Genomic DNA, 22,283 nt, shown 5'->3' with positions numbered 1-22,283 from the left:
CTCGCGCCACGAATGCCCAGAGACCAAACCAAGCTCAACGCCGACCGAAACCCCCGGGAGAGCAAAACCACACACTCCGTTATTTTGCGCTCAGGCAGCTGCAGATGAAGATTGGCAGTCGAGGACAGAAGAGAACGGGGGGAAGAAGGCGGGGGTGCGCCGTCGCCACAACGCCTTCGGTGAGAGGGATAGGAAGACAACGAAACGCACCAACAGCAGAGCACGGCAGACGACGACGCTTCGGGAAACACTGCCCGGGGACTTCTGTCTTCTGCAGCTTTCCCCCTACCCTCAACCTCCCGAATTCCCTTCGTTCCCTTCCCTCATCCTCCCGACAGCTGCGCTGTCTTCGCCGGGTGCGTCAACCGCGCCGGATCAAGCGCCACTTCGTACTCTGCCCTTCGCCTCCCTTCGCTCCCTCTCCAGCGAAAATTTCTGAGCGAATTTTCGTGTTCACCGTAATTGGCTAATGCGCCACAGAGCGGCGCATTGTCGTTCTGCGGGGTGCGGGAGAAAGAGTTTGGGCGCACCGCCGACAACAGCGTTAGGAGGGACAAAATGGACGAGACAATTCGGGAGATAGAAGCTTTCTCCTTCCATCATTATTAGTTTTTTTCCTTTCCTTCGAGTTTATTTTTATTTTCCTTCGGGGATATGCAATAATGGTGTCAAAGTGTTGGCGTTTGCAGTTAACTGCACCTTTACAGAAATAAATAGGACCATTACAAGAAAAGTATCAGGAAGAAGAATCGGCAACTATGTGCAGCCCCGCGTAAACTTTTTTTCGCGGCTTGAATACCACGAATCTCTATGAAATGATATAAAGCAGATCACACTCTCTACGCTTGTCATTTTTTTTTCCTGTCAGATGTAGCGTAATATCACTGAGTCGACTGTTAAAAATAGTTGTCCGTAGATAACTTATCCCTTCAAGAGGTATACCTTTCTTGCTAGGATGTCAGGGCCGAAGACACGTCTGTAGGAGAGAAAACCCTATGGAGCAGTGCCATACCAACGCTGCAAGTAGCAGCGATGGGCCATACGTTTGCATCAAGCAGAGAAGACCGAAGCTGCAGGTATTGTTCCACGAAGTCAACATACTGAAGACGGTGCGAACTTGTTGTCAAGCTAGAAAACCAGCAACTGACCAGAGCTTGTCAACCAATGAGGCTGTAAAGGCAAAAACTAAATGAGACTGCTTACATCCAAACACAGACTTGCAAAAGAAACGTACAAACAAACAAATATTTCAGTGATTTAATATGACATTACGCCAGTCAGCGGAAGGGCCTAATAAAGGTAACGCGTTTTTTTTTTTTTCGGTGGCAGGCATGTTTACATCTTACGGGGTATTCCAAGTGAATTATTGCGAACAGCACAAACAATTAACCATGTCGAAGACGTCGACAAACCGCGAGAGCGGACTCGATAACTATCAGCAGCTTATCGAATTACGGATGCAGAATGAAGCAGTCAGGGTTACCATGCTTACAAGCAACACAAGACGACTGACGGCCGTGTAAAAATAAGGGGGCTGTTTGCCAATTCAAGCACGAAATGTAGAATTACGTGGCTTGCAATTCAATGCGACAAATAGCAATGGACAACATTAGAGCCACCCAAGTTAAAACCGAAATGCTTTTTTCAAAAAGCTCATATGGGATAGTGTATGACTAGCTTCATGATGTGTCAGAATTCTTTAATCGAAGCCGTATTAACGCCGCTAAGACTAACTTCAAGCATCCATGCATACTGAAACACAAGACGAGTGAAGACAATTTAATATAGTTAAATGTGAAGAGGCCTATATCTGTTCTCTAATGCAAGCATGAAATGCTAAAAAGTGATGGCCAGTTAACATGACTGCTTGCGTGAAAACATTTAAAGGATCATGGACCGCGCTTAGTCTCGTCATTTTACACAAGCAAGCCCAATATTTCGCTGAGGTCTCAGAGATAGTTCTGACAAATCCTCCAGCGATACACACCCCAGAGAGCAGCAAAAATTCGAATCAAAGCCCTGTCACTCTGCCTTTCAGAGTGCCGAACTTCCTCATGTCGTTGGTCATCCACTTGTTGCGCTCATGCTTTTCCGCCACCGGTCGCTCAGGTGCAGGTCTCGTTGTTTCTTCGATACGCAGAGCAATAAGGGTTTATATTTTGGATCATTCTTTCCAAACGTACACTCACGGTGGGTTCCAGTTCATGGCGAACTTCCTGGTCCCAAAGACGTACAGCGCGTGAAAGAAACGCAAGCTATGCCCAAGCTGAGCTTGTTCTGCGATGCACTGGGTGTTTCCGCTAGGGGAGTAGAGCGCCCCTAAGCGTACGCAAAAGCAAAGAGAAAAAACCTTCAAATGGTGGAACCATGGCTCTACGCCTCTTCGTAAGGGCGAGTTTCTCTTGCAGAGGATAGACCACAAAGCAGGACAGCGAAAACCGCGGAGGGGAGTTAAGAGGAATATGGTTTATGGGGTTTACGGTTCTGGCTCGCTATGAGACATTGTAGTGGATGTCTCCGGAAATTGCGACTACCTGGGGTTCTTTAACAGGCTCTGACATTGCACAGAACACGGGCGCTCTTTGTCTCCATCGAAAAGCGGCCGGGATCCTGCATCCTTGGGCACAGCAGTCGAGCTTCCTAACTCTACAATACCGCGGCGGAGTAAGAAAGGAATCCGGAGAAATAGGTTGTCTGCAATAGCTGTAACTCCGCTATCAATAAGTATTTAAACATTTTGTTTTGTTTTTTTGAGGCAGCGTCTTCCAGTGGCGATGCCTCACAGCCACTGGGGTAGAAAATATTTTAGACCGCAGAATGGTCAGTGGACCTCTAAAATGCCATATCGGATGTCATATGACTAGTTTTATGATGTACGAAATGAAAGTTATTCATCCGTGAATACTGGGAAAACAAGATGTCTGAAAGGATGCTAACAAAATAAAAATAAAGGGGCTTACCTGTCCGCCAATGCCAGCACGAAAAGTTAGAACCGTGTCGTTTCAAGGATACTGCCCTCAAAGCCAACCATTTTTTCATTTATTTGACCATACTTTTGATCCTTCATAATATTCCTTTTATGCCCGAGGCAAAAAACATCGCAAAAAAATTAACTGATGAGATACACACTCTACATTTTCTTAATTAGCATCATCAAGCAATGCATTTTTATTGCGAACATTCTGACACCTTTGAACCCCCTTTTTTTTCTTTTCTTTATATCTTTCAATGCATTAATTATTTAACCAAATCATTACATTCATTTCATGGACCCGTAATCGCCTGTTGCACACCAATAGTCAAACTAGAACCACAAATTACAATGACACGATTTTGTTTCGTAACCTCGATTATTTACGACACGCAGTGCGGACTGCTACTACTACTAAGCTTTTCGACCCAACGAGCTGATAAGCTTTCGCTTAAAATGCCTAATACAAAGCGGCGTATGCAATGTGACCGCTGACTTCCGAAACGCGCGCGCATCGCTTCCAGTCGTGTATCGTAGCTGACTGTGCTTCAGACTGTGCGTGTGTGTGTGTGGCTGTGTTGTTATAGGGGCAACGCGCATGCAGCCTTGTATGGAATGGATTTTTTTTTTAACCATAACAATACGCTGGACACGTTTACAAGCAAAATTGGCGCTTAGCTTAATTCTTATCCTGCACTGTACATGTTAGCAGAACCAAGAAAACTCGTTTCGCTTTGCACTACATATAGCACCGAGAACATGCGCACGACTGGGTGGAGAAAAGTCATAAACTAGTATAGAGCGAAGCTATAGTGTACAACGGATCTAGAATGAAATGCGCCAACCAAGTTATCAGACACTTGGGGGCCCTTAATAAATTCTGAAGACGACTACAACATTCCCTAATGGGAAATTTCAGCGCAGCTCCTTATCTTTTTACAACGCGAGAGGAGAGAGCGGTAGCGGGGAGCAAGAGAGAGAGAGAGAGAAAGAGCGCCTAAGACATTTGTTGATGCCGGCCTCGATGAGGCCCGCACTCTGCCCGGCGGGCCGTCTCAGGTGTCCGATGTTGTTGTTTTAGAGCGCAGCTCTTTGGTACCCGTTCCTGGATTTCGCGTCGTCGTCGCCGTCGGCATTGTCCCTTGTAACCAGCTTCACTTTCATTCCCACCTTCCTTCCTTCGCTTGCTTACTCTGACTACATCATTTTCAAGTCAGTTTAAGATATTTGCGAAGGTTCTTTCTTCTCGTCTGCAGCTCATGACATTAGTCTCGTCGCCGCACAACGTTCCTATGGGCCCACGGCGCTGCCTGCCGCAACCTCCCTATAACTTAACTGCTCTCTTCATTTCTCCTAGCCTGTATGTTCCAGGCAAACCTTGCAAAGTACCACATAATCTGGCCCGAAAAGTTCAAAAATAACACATGCACTGTATGCGGTGAAGTCTCATGTCTCACATGATATAGAACTGCAAAGAGCAGTTAGATAAATATAAAGCTCGAGCACTTAGCCAAGCGGAGTGGGACACGGGTCTCTCTGAGCAGCGCAGCCTTCTCACCAGGGCCCGGCAGGCAGCCCAAGCCAGTGGTATCCTGGACTGAGGAAATCACCCACGCAATGCCGTTAACCATTTAATGTTTACTCGCTCTCATGACCATAGATTTCCTTCACGACACAATAATTGTTAGTGGAGTGCTTCTTGAAGGAATATGTGTGAACAAAAAAAAATAGTTGTCTGTAATTGTACATACAGGTCTTGCTCGAAATCTTTGCCTCAATCTATTGAAAAAGGTGAAAGAGCTGATGAGCTGCGCTCAAATTTCGCATTAGGAAGTAACGTAATCATCGGCAAATCTTTTGCCCTCATAACAAGTGGCGCAGAGGTTGCGGCTCCTCTTTTTTTTTTCTTCTGAAAAATTCTATGGAGAACTTTAGACCACTCAAGCGCGCTAAGGCGAAAGCCTCTACCGCGCGGGGGTCTGCAACCCTCCACTATGGCGCCAGTTTCTCTCTTTTTTCACTCCCACCTTCCTCATTTTCCTTACGACTCGGTTAACGTGTCCGCGGAGAATTGTGACAGATACTGCGCCTTTTCTTTCCTGTAAACCAATTTGAAACCCCGCTGATGCGTCTGCTTCGGTATGCTGTGTGGTGCGAGTAAGCACCAAATGAAAGGCGCCGCATGGACGCCTGTATCGGACACCCGGCGGGGTCAGCTTCTTATACGAGGTGTGTGTGTGAACAACTTTTATTTCCACCAGAATGGAGGCCCCCTACTCTCCGCCCCCAGAACGCAGGCCTAGGGGACGGGGGCTGAGACCTCCACGATTAGAGGCAGGCAAAGAGGTCTTCGTTCCTTGCGGCCTCTTCCGCCAGGAGGATGGCTTGCTTCTGAAGAGTTGGGTCCTCGCTCCGCAGAAGGGTTTCCTAGGCTTCTCTACTAAGTATTTTTGTCCTAGCCCCTGGGGAGCTAGCGCATTCCTAAATTACATGGTTGAGAGTCCCTCTCTCCCCACATTGCTTGCATTTATCGTCCTGTCGCTCATCTTTCTGGACGTGATAGGCCCAGACCGGGTGGATGTAATTCCCTGCCTGTAGACACCGCCATGCGGTCGCCTTTTTGTTGTTCAGACACTTATCTGGTGGTGGCACCAGTTTCCTGCTTTTTCTATAATTTTCGACTATTTCTGTGGAATTTAATAGAAGTTCGTCCGTGTTTTGGCAATCAGGAGGCTCTACGGTTACCCGGAAGTAGAGATATCGGGCTAACTCGTGTGCCGCCTGGTTACCAGGAACAGACGCGTGCGCTGAAGTCCATATTAAGCTGACTTTTCTATTCAGCTGTTTTCCGATCAGGATTCGCACCGCTCCTGTTGCGATCCTGCCCTTTGCCTAATTGTATACAGATGGCTGTTTTGTTGTCACTAATTATAAATTTTGCTTTCGTTCGTACGCAAGCGAGCGCTATCGCAACTTCTTCAGCTGTTTCAGAGTTGCGGCTTCTGATAGTGGCTGCCGATACTGGGGCGCCTCGGCCGTCGACTACCGAGGCTACCGCCGCACCCGACCTCCCACTCACCGCATCAACGTATGCAACTGCCTTGCTGTCCAGTGGCTCGAAGCGCTTTTTGAGTGGATAGCCTGGTGACGTCATGACCAGATGTGACGCCATCATGACATCAGTTCCGCTTATGAACATGGCCGGATGTGACGTCATGATTTTTTTTTTAGCTCGTGGCACGTGACTATCTTTCACTCGGTTACACCGGCACCGACGGCGACGCGGCTCAACCGCCGAGCGAGCGCATAAGAACCGCACTCAAAACATGACTGTATATATATTTCAGTGTCAATCGTAAACGTCTCCGCGTTCGAACAACACGTTCGTTTTTCAACTGCAGGTACAAGTGTTGGGCCAATACTACGATCGCCTTCTCGGATATTGACTCCTTCCTGCATGTCTGTACTCCGAGATGCCGGAACTCAAGCTCTCGAATGTATCCCCTGTAACGATCCCACAGTTGGCATGGATACTCACCTGGCTATCATTTGGCGTCGCGCAGATCAGCTCACGCAACGTTTTCGGACTCGCGGAAAACGTCACAAAGATCTCGTACTTCTTCGACGACAATTAAAGCTTATCCGGGCATACCAGCTTCACCATGCGAAGTGAGGCTTGGCACTCTACATGCGACCGTCTTGGACAAGTACCAGGCCTATCACAACTTTGGCGCATCTTTCGTGGCATAAATGGCAAGGCACGCGGGGCCCCACCTCTCGCCGAGCTCCTTCTCAATGGCAACCCGGCTGATGTTGAAGATGAAGTTATACGCACCGTTTTCCCACACGCCAGCCTAACGCCTTAACCATCAGTTTCCATTTTCCCTGTCAGAAACCTTGATTCAGACCTGGATCGCCCATTCTCTAACGGAGAACTGCAAGCAGCCCTCGGAAGAGGCCGAGTTCGCGCCACACCCGGGCATGACCGAGTCAGTTGGCAGGAGCTTCGTAATCTCGACTCGGCAGCCCAGGATGCCCTTCTCGGCATCATTAATTCTTACTAGGAGACCGGAAGAGCACCGGTTGATCTCAAGATTTATCTTATTCTTCCTTTCCCTAAACCTGGAAAAAAACCTCGACTTCCTAGTAATTTGCGTCCAATCGCCCTGACTATACACATCGCTGTAAACTCATCGAGCGCCTGCTGCATACCCGAATTAGTCACTACATTAAATACGGCAGTCCTGGATTTCATGCAGCTCAAGCCGGCTTCCGCCCTAACCTCGGAACTCATGACTGCCTTTGGCTTTTGCGAAGAGTTCTGAATACAGCTCATCGTAAAGCGCTGCCTGACTGTCTCCTGGCTGTCGATAATACACAAAGCCTTTGAGAATGTTCGCCATAAAGCTATGCTGGAGGAACTCGCCAAACGCTTTCCTAGCAGTCGTGCCCAAATCTGGATCCGCAATTTTTTGACATCTGGACCTATTCAGGTACATGGCAAAGCTCCGGGATGGGTGCCGAAAACATATTACTTGGATAGGGGTGTACCCCAGGGCTCCATTCTCGGACCCATATTGTTCAACTTGGCAGGACACGCGTCACCGAGAATCTGGAACTCGGCAAACGCAAGGTTCGATGATACTACTGTCTGGACTGAGGCAGCGGATTACGTAGACAAATATTCTATGCAGACTGAACTTCAGGCAGCCCTTCTTTGTCTTGAAGATACACTAACCAAAATTGGCCTCGAACTCGCACCACATAAAACAGAATTTATTAGTAGCGACGGAAAACATAAAACCAACCCCAGTATGCAGATCCATCTTCACATCGGAGGCAACACCATCACCTCCTCAAATGGGCAAATCCGCATTCTTGGCCTGCCCATCTAAGCTGCAATAGTCCCCAGAAATGGGTTCATCAGCTACAAAGCATTTGGCCAGCACTGCTACACACTATTCGTCGCCTGTCCAACCGGAACGGCGGTGCGCGGCAACATGCCTGCCGTGCGATGGCCCGAGCAGCGGCGGTCCGAAAAATCCTCTATGGCACACTCGTCCTCCAACTGTCGAAGACTGTCTTCGCTAAGGTCGAGTGCCTTCATCGCGCAACACTACTCACTATTACCGGTCTACTTATAGCACACTCCTATAGCTGAACTTGAGCGTTTGGCCGCTCTTCCACCGCTCGCCACCATCGTTTCCGAGTAAGAGACGCGTCATCGAATACGTCTAGAGAACACTGTCCAAGGGCGTCGCCTGCTGGCCTGGGATGAACAGCGTAACGACAAAACACCAGCCCTATATGCCTCTCTTTCTCCTTGGGAGATGCCAGTGGTCACACGCCTCCATCGCCGACCTATAAACCGCGATTTTGTCATTCCCCGGGAGCTCCTCGCAGCCCATCACTGACAAGAGCGAATCCTTGATACGGCTGACATCTACATCAAGGCTTCGATTACAAGCAAATTTGCATCTATGGGATGGGTATGCGATAACAACCCTTCCCTTTCAGGTGCTTATGCCTGCCACCTACCTCAAGCTGTTATATTCAGTTTCGTTTTCGATTTGAATTCTTTATTCCCCAGGGGGCGTTTCTGTTTTCGTTATATATATATATGTGTGTATGTGTGAATAAATGGGTTGTGTTCATTCGGGACAGCTGGACTCTGCTTCCACCTTCGAAAACACCACATTGGCGACGAGGATGCTGTGAACCTACCCCTACCTACCCCAAGCCCGCCGCACCGTCCAGAACCGCCGCCATGAACTTCACCGGCCTTGCTCCGCTACCGTTCTTCCTTCCGACGCCCGTCCGTCCGTCATTGCCATGGGAGCAATGGGAGCAGATGTTCAGCGTGTACTTGGTGGCATCCGGGGCCGCCGCATTCAAGCCAGCGCAAGGCTATTCTTTTGCATTGTTTGGGGGCGGAGGGGCCAGCGTGTTTATCAGACGTTACATGCAGGGACCAGCGCCACAGCCCACGCCGATGACAAGTCTGCCGCTCCTGACGAATACGACTCTGCACTCGCCGCTCTACGGCAGCAGTTTTCGACATCTTGCAACGTTATCGTCGAGCGCCATCGTTTTCACCGCCGCAGCCAAAACACAGGCGAGTCCGTGCAAGACTTTGTTGTCGCTCTACGGGAGCACATTGTTCGTTTGCTTCGCAAGATGATGCTCTGAGGGACCGATTTGTTGCTGGCGTAGCTTCCAACAGCGTACGTGAGCGGTTACTGCTCGAGGGTTCCACACTGTCTTTCGATAATTTAGTTCGAATTGCCCTTCAGTTTGAGCAAGCAGCGGAAGAACTGAAGGAGCTTTCTGCTTCAGTCGAGGCAGTTTCATTGCGGCAGCGTCGTAAACCATTATCGAATCATTCGAAAAAAAAAAGGAATGCGCAGCCAGCGGGCGGCTCAAGTGCGCCGCAGCGGAACCGCCCCCCTGAGCGGAACCGAGAACGGAGTAGCTGCTCCGGTTACACATTGTTTCCAATGCAGCTCGAAGGACCACTTCGCATCAGCGCCGCAGTACCCAGCGCATGGCAAGACTTGTTCATTTTGCGGTCTCGAGGGTCACTTTCAAAAAGTATGCAACCGCAAACGAATTCAAATGCAACGCCGAGTCCGTGAAGTTGAATTACATGATTCATGTAGCAGTGCTGAGCAGGTTTTTACTTTGCAACGTTCCACACGTAGCGGAATTCATATTCAAGTGCAAGTCTTGAATGTCACTTTGACATTTCTTGTCAATTCAGGGTCGTCTGTTTCAATTCTGTCGGAACAAGAAAACAGTCGATATTTTCAGAGCGTTCCACTCTTGCCTGCTCCGCATGCCACTCTGTTCGACTACTCTCAACGGCCGATTTCCGTGCTAGGTTGTTTCCAGGCAGACGTGCAGTTTAAAGGCCGCACAGCTTAACTATGCTTTTATGTTGTTCACTGAGGAACTTGTCTGATCGGTCTTGACGATATTCAAGCCTTGGATATTCGCATTGAGGGCTCTACTGCTTGCACAAATCCTGCTTGCACACTGCTTGCACACATCCGTTGCTCCGCTGTCGACTGTCAATGACCCGCTATCTCGTTCCATCTCCACATCGTCAAGCGAGCAGCCCCGCTACAAAGATCTGCCGCCAGCCTCAGCAGATGAGTTCAGTTCGCTTTTCAGTCCAGAGTTAGGTCTTGCTAAGGGGTTCATCCATTGCATCAAGACTCGGCAAGGCGTGCAGCCTGTAGCTTCCAAGCTTCGCCGTCTGCCATATTCTCTCCGGTCGCCAATATCAAAGGAACTTCAGAGGTTACTGAGCCTTGACATCCTCGAGCGCATCGATGCTTCTGAATGGGTGTCTCCTACTGTTGTTGTTGACAAGAAATATAGTAGCATCAGGACATGTGTAGACCTTCGAGAGCCGAACAAAGCTATTGTTCCAGACAGTTTCCCATTACTCCATACAGAAGAGCTGCTTCACGCTTTGGTAGGCGCTGCACACTTCACAAAACTTAATTTGGCTTCCGCTTACCATCAGGTTCTTTTGCACCCTGAAAGCAGGGATCTGACAGCTGTCATCACTCATGACGGTCTTTTCCGCTTTAAAAGAGTTTGCTTCGGGTTGGCTTCTGCCCCAGCGGCATTTCAGAAAATGCTGGCGACAATCCTCGACCGTTGCCCTGGAGTGTTGTTCTACATCGACGTGATCCTTTTTGGCAAGACCGCAGAAGAGCACCTTTCAAACTTGAAGACCGTACTGCAAAAGATCAAGAACACAGACCTGAAACTGAACAACAGATGCCTTTTTGACGTTCCAGAACTTGAGTTCCTAGGGCATAAGGTCACTGCATGTGGCACAAGTGGTCGAGCCTATAAGAATCTTGCTTCGCAAAAATGAGCCGTTCATTTGTCAGCTGAAGCAGACAGCAGTTTCAGGAGAGTTAAGGAAATGATTTCCTCGAGTACAGTCCTCCAGATGTTCGATCCATCACTTCCAGTAATTGTGTCGACCGATGCGTCCGACTGTGGACTGGGAGCAGTCCTGCAGCAGAAAAGTGGTCACGAGCTCCGCACAGTCTCTTTCGCATCTCGTACTGTCGCCTGCGGAGAGGAAATACTCAATCGGTGAACGGGAAGCACTACCATGTATTGGCGTGGGAGCGATGGCACACATACCTTTGGGGTCGCCATTTCACTATTCGAACAGACCACCAAGCACTGATGTCCTTGCTGTCGTCCCAAGAACATGGAAGACGCCCACTCCGAATTTCACGCTGGAGTGCCCGACTACTTTGCTACAACTTAACTGTTGAATACCACAAGGGGTCCAAAAACACTGTAGCAGATGCACTTTCTCGGCTGCCAGCACCTACCTCAGAGAGAGATTGCTAAGGAGGAAGAAATCGTCTCGTTCATTGAGCCAGCCTGTGTGACAAAGAAGTTCAGGCAGGCCGCCCTCGACGACGGTTGCCTGGAAACCGTCAAGGCATTCGTACTGAATCCCTGGCCGCAAAAGACGTCCATACCAGAAGAGGCAAAACAATTCTACCCTATTCGGGAAGAACTGTCCGTTGTTGACAACTTGCTACTGCGTGCAGAGCGCCTCGTTGTTCCATCCTCTCTCACGGCTCAGATCATCAGCACCGTGCACGAGACACATCCGGGTATCACGCGCACGAAGTTGCGACTGTGTGAGCGGTTCTGGTGGCCACGAATGGATCAGCAAGTGGAAATGGCAATAAAAAAACTGCCACATCTGTCTGGAGGCAGATAAGTTGGCCAAAGCATCACCAGCACCGTTGCAACCTGTTGAGTGGCCTGCGCAACCATGGCAGAAGCTTGGCCTAGACATTGTTGGCCCTTTGGCGCATGCAACTTACAACAGCAGATTTGCCATAACGCTTGTTGACTACCATTCTAAATGGCCAGAAGTACACTTTTTCAGCGAAGTGTCTGCAAGCACCGTAAAGGCTTTTTAATAATAGTTTTTGCCCGTGAAGGCTATTCAGAATAGATAGTCTGTGATAATGGACCTCAGTTCACATCGCACGAATTCATCACCTTCCAGCAAAGCAGAGGCATCCGTCTTTCGCATTCGTCGGTGTACTATCCCCAAGCGAATGGGCAAATAGAGCGATTCAATCGCACCCTGAAAAACTTCCTTCAAGTTTCACTCCTCGAACGACGACCACTCCGGCAAGCAGTCACAGAGTACCTTGCCATTTATCGATGTACTCCACACGCTTCCACAGGGGTCGCCCCAGCAAATCTGCTACATTGTAGAATACCCCGAAGCAGGCTGGATGTTCTGGGCTTTTCAGCACCAGGATTTGCGGAAGACCCAGCCAAGGAGTTGGTGCGACTCCGTCAAAGAGTCCGGCGTCAACAGCAGAGCAGCAAATGCTACACGGACAAAAGGAGAGCTGCCAAGAAGACTAAGATAGCCGTAGGCGATTTTGTCCGTATCAGAAAACCACCAGTTCGGGTCAAGGGAGACAGCGCCTTTTCTCCACCAACAAAGGTGATCGAGAGGAGGGGAGCTTCTTTCCGACTTGAAGATGGCCGTACATGGAATGCCTCCAAGCTTTCCAGGGCTCCGGAGCCCCGTTCTCCTGGCGTATTGTCTCCTGCCTCTCCGGGCGTGCCGCCTCCTGCCACGCCGCAACCCCGGTTTCCTGGCATGCCGCCTCCTGCCACGCCGCAACCCCGGTTTCCTGGCGTGCTGCCTCCTGCCACATCGCAACCCCGGTCTCCATGAATGCTGCCTCCTGCCACATCGCAACCCCGGTCTCCATGAATGCTGCCTCCTGCCACATCGCAACCCCGGTCTCCATGAATGCTGCCTCCTGCCACATCGCAACCCTGGTCTCCTGGCGTGGTGCCTCCTGCCGCACCACAACCCTGGTCTCCCGGCGTGGTGCCTCCTGCCGCACCACAACCCCGGTCTCCTGGCATACTGCAGCTTGCTGAGCTGCAGCCGCCTTCCCCCAGGGCGCAGGCTCGGTCTCTGGAGTACTGCAGCAACAGCCTACGAGCCTGTCACCAGCGCCGACAGTGCGGCGTTCAAAGCGAGAGCGCCGGCCACCGGCCACCGGCCTGGCTCCAAGATTACCAGACCCATTAGTTGGAACTGACATGTACATATGTGTAAATATGTAAATACCTGTAAATAAGTACAGTGTGCATGTCTTGGGGGTTTTTTCTACTAATAGCTACTAACAACTAATCACTAAAAATAAGGGGGGGGGGGGTATGTTATATTAGTTTTCCTTTTCGATTTGAATTCTTTATTCCCCAGGGGGAGTTTCTGTTTTCGTTATATATATGTGTGTATGTGTGAATAAATGGGTTGTGTTTCTTCGGTACGGCTGGACTCTGCTTCCACCTTCAAAAAAACCACAGTACCCCTCTTCATGCTGAACTCCTCGCGATTTGGGGAGCCTTGTCAGGAGTACTTTGCACCGGAACTGATTCAATACGTATTCTTACTGATTCCTATGAGGCTTACAAGGAAATCGCTACTCCGGGTTTGCAAGATGCAGCTGCTACGGGCATACAGCGCCTCTTTAAACGCCACAAACTCGCGACCAGAACTGTCGTTATTCAGTGGACCCAGGTCACTCGGACGAATCGGAGGGCAATGCGGTGGCACACGCCGCGGCTGCCTTGGCAGGTGGAATGTCCACATTTACTTCCCCAGCCACTTTTCTTCCTTACGCGACCTTGCGCGGGCAACACACCCCTTCTCTTTCTCTTATGCACTATACACGGACCAGTCTTCGTAGCCTCAGTCAGCAGCGCATACAGGTGGCCACACCAGACCCACCTTTTACGCGAAAAACCCACCTCACCCGAAGTCAAGAAGTCTTTTTGAATAAGCTCATCGCCCATGCGGCTTACACGCCACGTATTATGGCCCGCTGGCGTCAGTATACAGAAAAAATGATTACGTGCCCCACTGTGCGACTATAACGCACGGCGGCATATCGCATCTACTCTGGGATTGTCCTGCGCTTTCTACTGGACGTTCAGAGATCAAACGCTACCGCCTGAACTACCGTTCCCTTCTAGAAACTGATGCTAACACACGGATGATATTTGCCAAGTATGGATCCCTTAGTGGCCTGGTCAGAACAATATGATTTGAGTAACGACCTGTGCAAACACTGAAGATTCTGCCTACTCCCCTTTACCCCCATCCATGGCCATGAGCCTTCCTATTCAATAAAGGACGTTCAATCAATCAATCCTTCAAGTGCTGACTAATTCGTTCTAAAAACACTCCATCCCTTTAAAACAACTCTTGGCTGCAAACATTGCACTTGCCAAATAGTTATTTCAACTGCTTGAAGTATTTCTGCTACTGCCCACGCTTGATGCTGAGGGGTGCTTCGTGAGAATCTGGTTTCGACTGCTCCAGGTTGCAAATATTCCATTTCAATGCTTTTCTCATTTTCGAAAATAAAAATAAACTGCAGGTAACAAAGCCCTGTGGATAAGGCGGTTGAGGAAATACAATCTATAACAGGGAAGCAAAATACCAGGTTACACCCAAAGCCATGTTAGCCGCGGGTTTCATAATGACGTAAACACACATCAGCCTATCTCCATAATTCCAGACGTCGTCACTCGCTTCACAAACCTTCGATTGAAATTGCCTATCAGCCACCTGTCCAGAAAGAACAATCACCATGCGCACAATTGCTCTCACACCGAAAAACTACCACCATTGTTTTCATATTTGACCTGGACTGAGGAAATCATCCACTCAATTCCGTTAACCAATTAAAGTTTACTCTCTCTCTCGCTTGCCTTGATTTTTTGGACTTGATGAATTGGGCGCCTCTCATCCGTTGGCAGCTCATTTGCTCTCAGGCATAGCCCCAACGTAATAAAGTTGGGTAATTTTCAATACGATTTTCCAGGCCTAATGCGGTTCAAAACTCACGAATTTTGCGTGATGTGTGAACAGCCGCCTAACAAGCTTCGCCAATGCGTCTCATCTTCAAATAAACCGTAAAAATTCGCTGATATTAGCTCCATCTCACACCTGCTGCATCTGACGTATTGCCAGTTGTGTACCGACAACCCCCGTTGAAGTTTCCTTGAGAATTTTAGAAATTCCTGTCGATATGACTCGTCCAGAGGCGGCCAGAATGAGGATGATCTGGAACGCTGATATCCATTCTTTTCATTCGTGCAAACCGTTAGAAAAATTGGGTTCAGCGATTTTTTAAGGCGAAAACCTTTAATGACTCCTACTGTTGTCGACAAAAGCTGTCTGCGTGAGCGGCGCACCTGATTGGTCGACAAAGTAGTGACTTCACCGGCCGCCAAATTCGAAACGACCAACTAGAAGTCTCATCTTGTCTAGCGTTCCTGACATCTTCAATCCCACACTTAAACGCGCGCCAAGGAACTCCACGCGACAGGAGCGATGGTGTACCGTCCAAACGCACACTTGTCTGTGAAAGTGTGACAGATACTGTGCCTTTATTTTCCTGTAAACCAATTATAATATAATGTGTGTACCAGATATAATGTGCCAGATATTGAGCACATTCACAGCTGTCAGACATCAAGATTTCGAGATTTCTGTATATGCAGGTTTTTTTGCGCGAACCAATATGTAATCGTGGTCACGACTCACTATAATCCACCTGTTAGTGTAGCGTGTATGAAGTAAATCTGAAATGATAGAACAGATTCTCATTGCACGGTCACCATTCATCGGAGGTAGTAATACACTCAACTACAAAAATTCTCAGTTCAGGTAAAGATTTCTAGCCAAAGTACCGGACAGCAGGCCTTGCTTGCCTACGGACGCCAAGTTTCATCTACCATCACGAGCCTGCACCTAAAGAGCGCCCTAGAAGCTACTGTAAAATCGCAGTTAATTTGCATATGTCACACGAGCAAGGGGTATATGCGCTGCTCCCCAATGCCGCAGAATAATAAGTGCCACAAACCTGGATCCCCGGCACTCGCATTCGCAGAACACCCACGTCTACGGGGGTAAGAGAATAAACCAGTTTAGGCGTCACTCACGCCGCTGCACAGGGAGCCGGCTACCCTAAAGCCCCGCCGTGGGGCGCACAGAACAAGCCGCAGCCACTTCCGCGCGGGGCCTCATAAGCGATGCACCCTCGGGGTGCTGACCGCGATAGGATCACCCTGCGACTCCCTCCGTTTTCCCGATGCGTCGATATAGCCTCTTACGTGGCCTTACGACTGACACACGCGAGAAGTACTCACCGCCTACAATCGTACCCAGAGATTCTACGCCGAAGACAACGCAGAGCGGGTGCACACCGCGTCGTGAGATCATACATCTTTGGTCATTGTATTAACGTGGGGGAAACGGCGCCGCATACGCCCTGCGGGCAGAGGAAGGAAGATGGCATTGGGGGAGAAGGAAGAGGGGAGTGAGCATTATATCTTAGTATGCGTGCTTTTATGTGGGGGGAAGGGGGGGGGGGGGGTGCTGAGCAGAAGCGTATACGGGCGGGTTTCTAGCGTCGGAGCCGAACAGAAACGAAAGGGGATGACTGGCAATGAGGATGTAGTCGTCGCGGTAGCATGACTGCTCGCTTCACGGGCACAAATAGAAAAAGAAAACACAAAAGAGACACCCATCCTGTCCTCCGTGTCCCTGGCCTGCGGTATTTCTGTGTGAGGTAGAGACAAGGGCGCATAATAGGAGCGCGCTTCCGTAACTATATGGTGCGATATACGACCCAAGTATGCGCCCCATCTCGGCGTTCTCATCGCGTTCCGGGTGGCGCGCGATAACCCAGCACCAGAAGAGAAATGGCGGTTCTGAACCGATGTGGGGGGGTTGGGAGGCGGTCGATGGCAATCGTATCCGCATGTCATTTACGTGCGATTCGGGGCGCACTTGAAACAGGAACTCGCCCGGTCCACTGGTTCTTTGTCACGATGCCGTAGGAGCTATAATTTTCTTCTCTGTTTCACATTCCTTCATTCGTCATGTCACACACCATATAAAGGACAACGACTCTTATAGTCTGCACACGCTTGTCCTTTGGCTGTAAAAAACTTGAGCACTCGAAAAAGTCACTCTATGCACGAATGCTCTGCGCGGAACGTTTGCACTATTTCGATGAAGAAAATGAGAGACCCATGATGTTGCGTCCCGTTCTAAACTGGGAACGTGTTAAACGTGCTCGTGAAAAGTGCGGTGTAACTATATAGTAAACTGCCACACCGCGAGGCTTAAGTGGATGAAACCAGAGAAGAAATTACTGCATGGGGAGAAGGTGTTGGTAAAAAAATAGGTAAATAGCAAATATATATATAATGAAGAAGCAAGTCAACGCCAATGCCAAAGGAAGGTCATGTGCAGAGTTTGCTTCAAAAGTATTCAGGCCACGAGCCTCGAAACGCTAGGCGGAAGACATCTTCTCGCGGTGTACAGGATCGTGCTGCTTCACGTATTTTCGAATGATGCGCTGCACGGTGCGTTCAAAGAACATTATTTCACTATAAGTGAACGAATGAAGACTTTATGACGGGGGAGTATACTTCTCTTGTTGCCCTCTATACCATCCGTGGAGTATTGGCTCGGGTACACTGCAGATTCAAGCAGGAAAAACGCGCTTGTTTCAGCCCGTGTCTCTCAATCATTTCCTAAACTCCGTCTTTCTTTCTTTCTCTTTCTTTTTATCTTTCTTTTTTCTTCTTTCGAATGCCGAGCCAGGAGCGCTTCTTCATGAGGAATCGCATTCGTGTTTTTTTCTTCGAAAAACAGACAGTACAAAGCAGTAAAACCTCGTCAATTCAACCCATCCGCCACCGCAAAATTTGTGTACTGTTGTGTAACTCAATCCTCTCGTTAATTCGGAGAAGTTTGGCCACGGTGATAAGCGAGCGACTCAGAAGTCTGTCCCGGGTGGAGCCTATAGACGAAATGTAAAGGCTTCGTTACCACTACTCTCACCAGTTGAGTAAGTATTCGAAGGAATGATTTTTGTGTTTTTTGTACGGTATTTTCCTGTGTTTCCACTGCATGCGAGTCACGTACCATTATGGTTCGAGAAAAAAGCTCCGCTTGAGTGCCGACAGGCAATTTCGCAGCGATTCAGCCTATATACAAGCCAGCAACTATGGCTGCTGCACGTCGTGCCAGCCCAGTTCTTGAGGTGTGTCGTAGTTGGCGATGGGTAGGGAACATGTATATTATCAGGATGAGTGCAGGAGGGGCCCCGCTGTGCCGCTTGCGGACGTGGAATATCCCACTGGACACCACCCTCCGCGACTTCTGTCTGGGGTACCAAGTACGGAGAGTGGCATATACGGTAACAATGGTGCACTTTTGAAGTTTCGAAATGACTGGACGTCTGGGGCAGCGGTTTGGATTATTTAACTTGACTGCGACATAAGCAAGGCTGTTGCTGTCAAGGTTGATTACACCAGCACTTGACGTGAACACCTTCATCGACTCAGACGAGGAAATCGGAGTGATATGTTATTCCATACTGAGGCAAACATTTATTTATTTATTTATTTATTTATTTATTTATTTATTTATTTATTTATTTATTTATTTATTTATTTATTTATTTATTTATTTATTTATTTATTTATTTATTTATTTATTTATTTATTTATTTATTTATTCGATACCCTCAAGCGCCGAGGCATTACAGAGTGGAGTGGGCAAGCAAATAACGCAAGAAAATGTTTCTTTCTTTTTTTTTTTTTTGTTAAAGGCAGCACAACAACGTAGTTCAAATATAGCAACATACAGTATTCCAAGCGGTCAAGAAAATACAGTAAAAAAGTACAGAAACAACTGTAACAAATGCAACGCAATAAACTGAACAATCATAGCAGAAAAAAATAATGAAAACGAAAAAAATAAAGCACATAGAACTAACCATTCGCATCAGATAAAAGCATCCTCATCAGAGACTGACGATATGCAGCATAATTCCGTTTACTAGCCACGGCAGCGGGTAGGTGGTTCCACTCTTTCGATGTGCGAGGAATGAAAGAATGCAAAAAAGTGTCAGTACGGCAAAAAATAGATCCAGTCTTATGTGGTCGACACGAGAAGAGCGGGGGTGTAGTGATGAAACGAGAGTGCAGTAACTGGTGATGATAAATTTTATGCAAAAAGCATAGGCGTGAAACTTTTCTACGTTGTGCGAGAGACGGTAAGGAAAGATTAGATTTCATACCTCTGTCAATCGCGGTCCGGATAAAATTAGAAAGTATAAAACGAACTGCATTATTTTGAACAAGCTCTAGTGGAGACGTGACGAGGGTCCCAAAGGAGGGCGGCTTATTCTAATTTAGGAAGAACAAGTGTTTTATAAAGTAGTAATTTTAAAGAGACATGGGCTTCGATGAAGTTACGACGCAAATACCCTAGCAAGCTGTTAGCGCTTCCAAGAATTAGTTCGATATGCGGTTTCCAGGTTAATGACGAAGATATGGTACACCCAAGTATACCGGTATGATGTTACTGACGCAATCGGAATATTATCCAAAGAGTAAGCGGAGGTATTTGTATTTTGTCTGGGAACCCTCATTAAAGCGCACTTGCGAGGGTTTAGTTGCATTTGCCATTTTTTACATCAGAAAGAAATGGTATTGAGAACAGTCTGAAGGTACTGTTTGTCGTCCTCGGTGTAAATTTTGCGATATAAAACACAGTCATCCGCGTAATAATATGCGCCAGAAAGAAATTACTGCGCAGTCTCTACTCAGTTTAAGATTCGGCTTTTAGATGACAAACACCCCCTCGCTCATGCACGAAACGACTTCAGAGAGGGCGAAAAGTTTCGTCATTGTGGATCTCTATACTTTGCAGCGACTCTGTACCTCCGTTTATTTCTTATACATCTGACTTCGCAGCAAAAACAATGGCAGTAAAGCCTGCTACAACCGCAGACAGCTCTGTCAGCCGCAGCGACAAACACTGGGCGGACAAAGCAGTGCCCAAAAAACTTATACGGCTGAAAAAAAAAAAAAAGAGCTACACTATCTATCTTGTGTTCAGCCATACAGTTCAAACGAAATCAGTCATGAGGGCCTCTTATACGAGCTCAGGCAACCAAGTGCAAAAGTGTTTACTCTGCAGAAGAACACCGAGAGAAATTGTGCAGCGGCAAATGCAAAGTTCACTGTAAATGTGTGACCATGATTATAAGGTAAATTGATAAAATCACATGTGCGAGCACCTGGGCGATTACACGTCCCGTGAAGGTTATGCGCTAAACCGTGGGTAAACCAGGCTAAACCGCATTCCTGTTGGATCACTTTTCCCCTTCTTATATCTCATCGAAACAGCTACGACTGCAGGTTCAAAGCACTCGCTCCGGAAAAGCGAGGGCTCCGCTCACCTCTTCGCCGCTATAGAGTATAGTAACTGACAAGGCGCGCTGCCACGCGTGGCACCGAGGCTCACTGCAGTAATTCGTACGACACCCCGTTGTGAAAGCCACGCCGCAAGTTGTCCATTGTATGCACGCAGAGTTCCCCAAGCGCTATTTGGACGCGTAAATCTTTTCGCCATGAATACGGTGCGTACGTGTGAAGCGTAATGTCTCGTGCGCGTTGACACACAGCGCTCACTATAATGATTCTGCGAAGAAAGGGGTGAAGAGAACTGTTTTTTTTTTTTTTTGAGTCGACGTGCGGCTGTTGTCGCATTCAGAGCCTCGAGGTTTCTTTCTACGCAGATCACTTTCTCGTGTTTGGCCTGAAAGAAATGAGCAGCTCTCTTTCACACTTTCGCGACTGTGAAAAGAGGCGAAGGTGCTGCAGGCTCAGACGGACGAGGCATTTTCTAGGAGAAAGAAGACGAAAATGTGCTCTGTGTTATTTTTTTATTTTCATTATAGTTTTCTCGGAACTAGCCTCCATCCCGGGCAAAAGCGGGCTGTGCCACCCTATTTTCTCTCCGACTTTCACGAAATACATATAGTTATACCAAATGAACAAGGATAAATCACAGGCACCTCATAATTCCAAACGTTCTGCGTTAAAACCCGGCATTATGCATTCACTGAGAAACATTGGCTAAGGCTCTCAGTGATACTTATTGGTTCCTTTGTGAATGCTTGGATGGACATGGCCGAGTCTAGCAAACATTCGGCTGTTGTTGGAAATTCTTCAGGATGAGAGCGGTTGATAAGAGGTCGAAGTAGAGAGTCTTATACATGAGTTTTATCTGAATGATGACAATATTAAAGGCAACAATGATAATTTACAGATTCAATACAAACAAACCAACCAATCAGGATTCTTTTCGCCTTGGTAAAGACAGAGCGCGAGCGTGCATCTTCCCAGCAGCTAATACTAAAGGTGCGTCTCATTATAAGCGGGCAGGGTGTAGCGATGATACAAGGATATGATTCGTTTTTTTTTTTTTTTTTTTTTTTTTTTTTTTTTTTTAACCGCGTGCATGCTGTGACACTATGTCTCTCTAATTCTCGCTCGAGTGCAACTTCACCCGAACACCACTCTTCGTGTACACGGCCGCATCACATTCGTGCATTAGGCGCTCAGGGACCAACTAGATACCACCGAGCGTTCTCTTCCGTCTTTTATTTTCGACATCTGTATTATTATTTGTAAAGCTTCCCGGAAGTGCAGAGAGCGCCAAGGAGGATTCGCTCATCGCGACAGATGAGGGCGATATCTCAGCGACGCTGACAGGATTTAGCGCACAGTCTCTGCGAATCGCAGCCAAGAGGAGCGGCGCATATCGCAGGCGCTAGCACAAACTGCTCATCGCTTTAACACTTTTTTTCTTCCTCACCATCTAGGAACCTACTTTCCTTCCTCCCCCAGCTCCCGCTCCCTCCTCCACTTCCACACTTCTTCCTGGCGTCCTCGGATCTTTGCTACAGCCATCCCATGCCCTCGCCTACCAATTTCATCTAGGCCAGCTCTCTCCCTAGTACCTGAATCTAAGCCGTTTCCTGCTTGCCAAGCGCAACTCACGTATCTATATACAACAATTTTTCTTGCCTCGTTCCTGCTTTTTAATTATGTCCATTCGTTGGGTGCCTCCTCCTACTCCTTCCTTTTGCCTACGCGCCTCTTCCTCGCGTTCTCCTCTTCCGTCTAGCTTATCCATCTCTCTTTCTCTCTCCATTTCGTCCTCTCCCTGCCTCTCTCTCCTCCCCACCGGGCGCTGCCACTCGGTTCCGGCGCATTTTCACGCGCGAGTGACGCGTAATCATTCTCCGTGCTCGGTTGCCATTGGCCGCTGAGCTCTTCCCTCGTCCGCGCTGGCCAATGAAAGTGCCCGCAGGCGTCACACGAGTTACTGAGGCAAGACCAC

At 48.3% G+C, this 22,283-nt stretch overlaps 1 protein-coding gene and 1 pseudogene across 3 annotated transcripts in view; one reads left to right on the top strand and one right to left on the bottom strand.

Moving 5' to 3' along the window:
• Window positions 1-22,283, bottom strand: part of Sox102F (transcription factor Sox102F) — a 1,035,502-nt gene that overhangs the window by 744,277 nt on the left and 268,942 nt on the right. The gene's annotated exons all lie outside the window — the stretch shown is intronic.
• Window positions 8,707-10,295, top strand: LOC146190248 (uncharacterized; annotated as a pseudogene).

This window comes from Amblyomma maculatum, chromosome 4 (genome assembly GCF_055883805.1).
Source record: "Amblyomma maculatum isolate TAMU_Amacu chromosome 4, ASM5588380v1, whole genome shotgun sequence".
NCBI classification, from domain to species: domain Eukaryota; kingdom Metazoa; phylum Arthropoda; class Arachnida; order Ixodida; family Ixodidae; genus Amblyomma; species Amblyomma maculatum.
The sequence above is the reverse complement of the archived record's forward strand: the minus strand, read 5'-3'. Positions and strand labels throughout refer to the sequence as shown.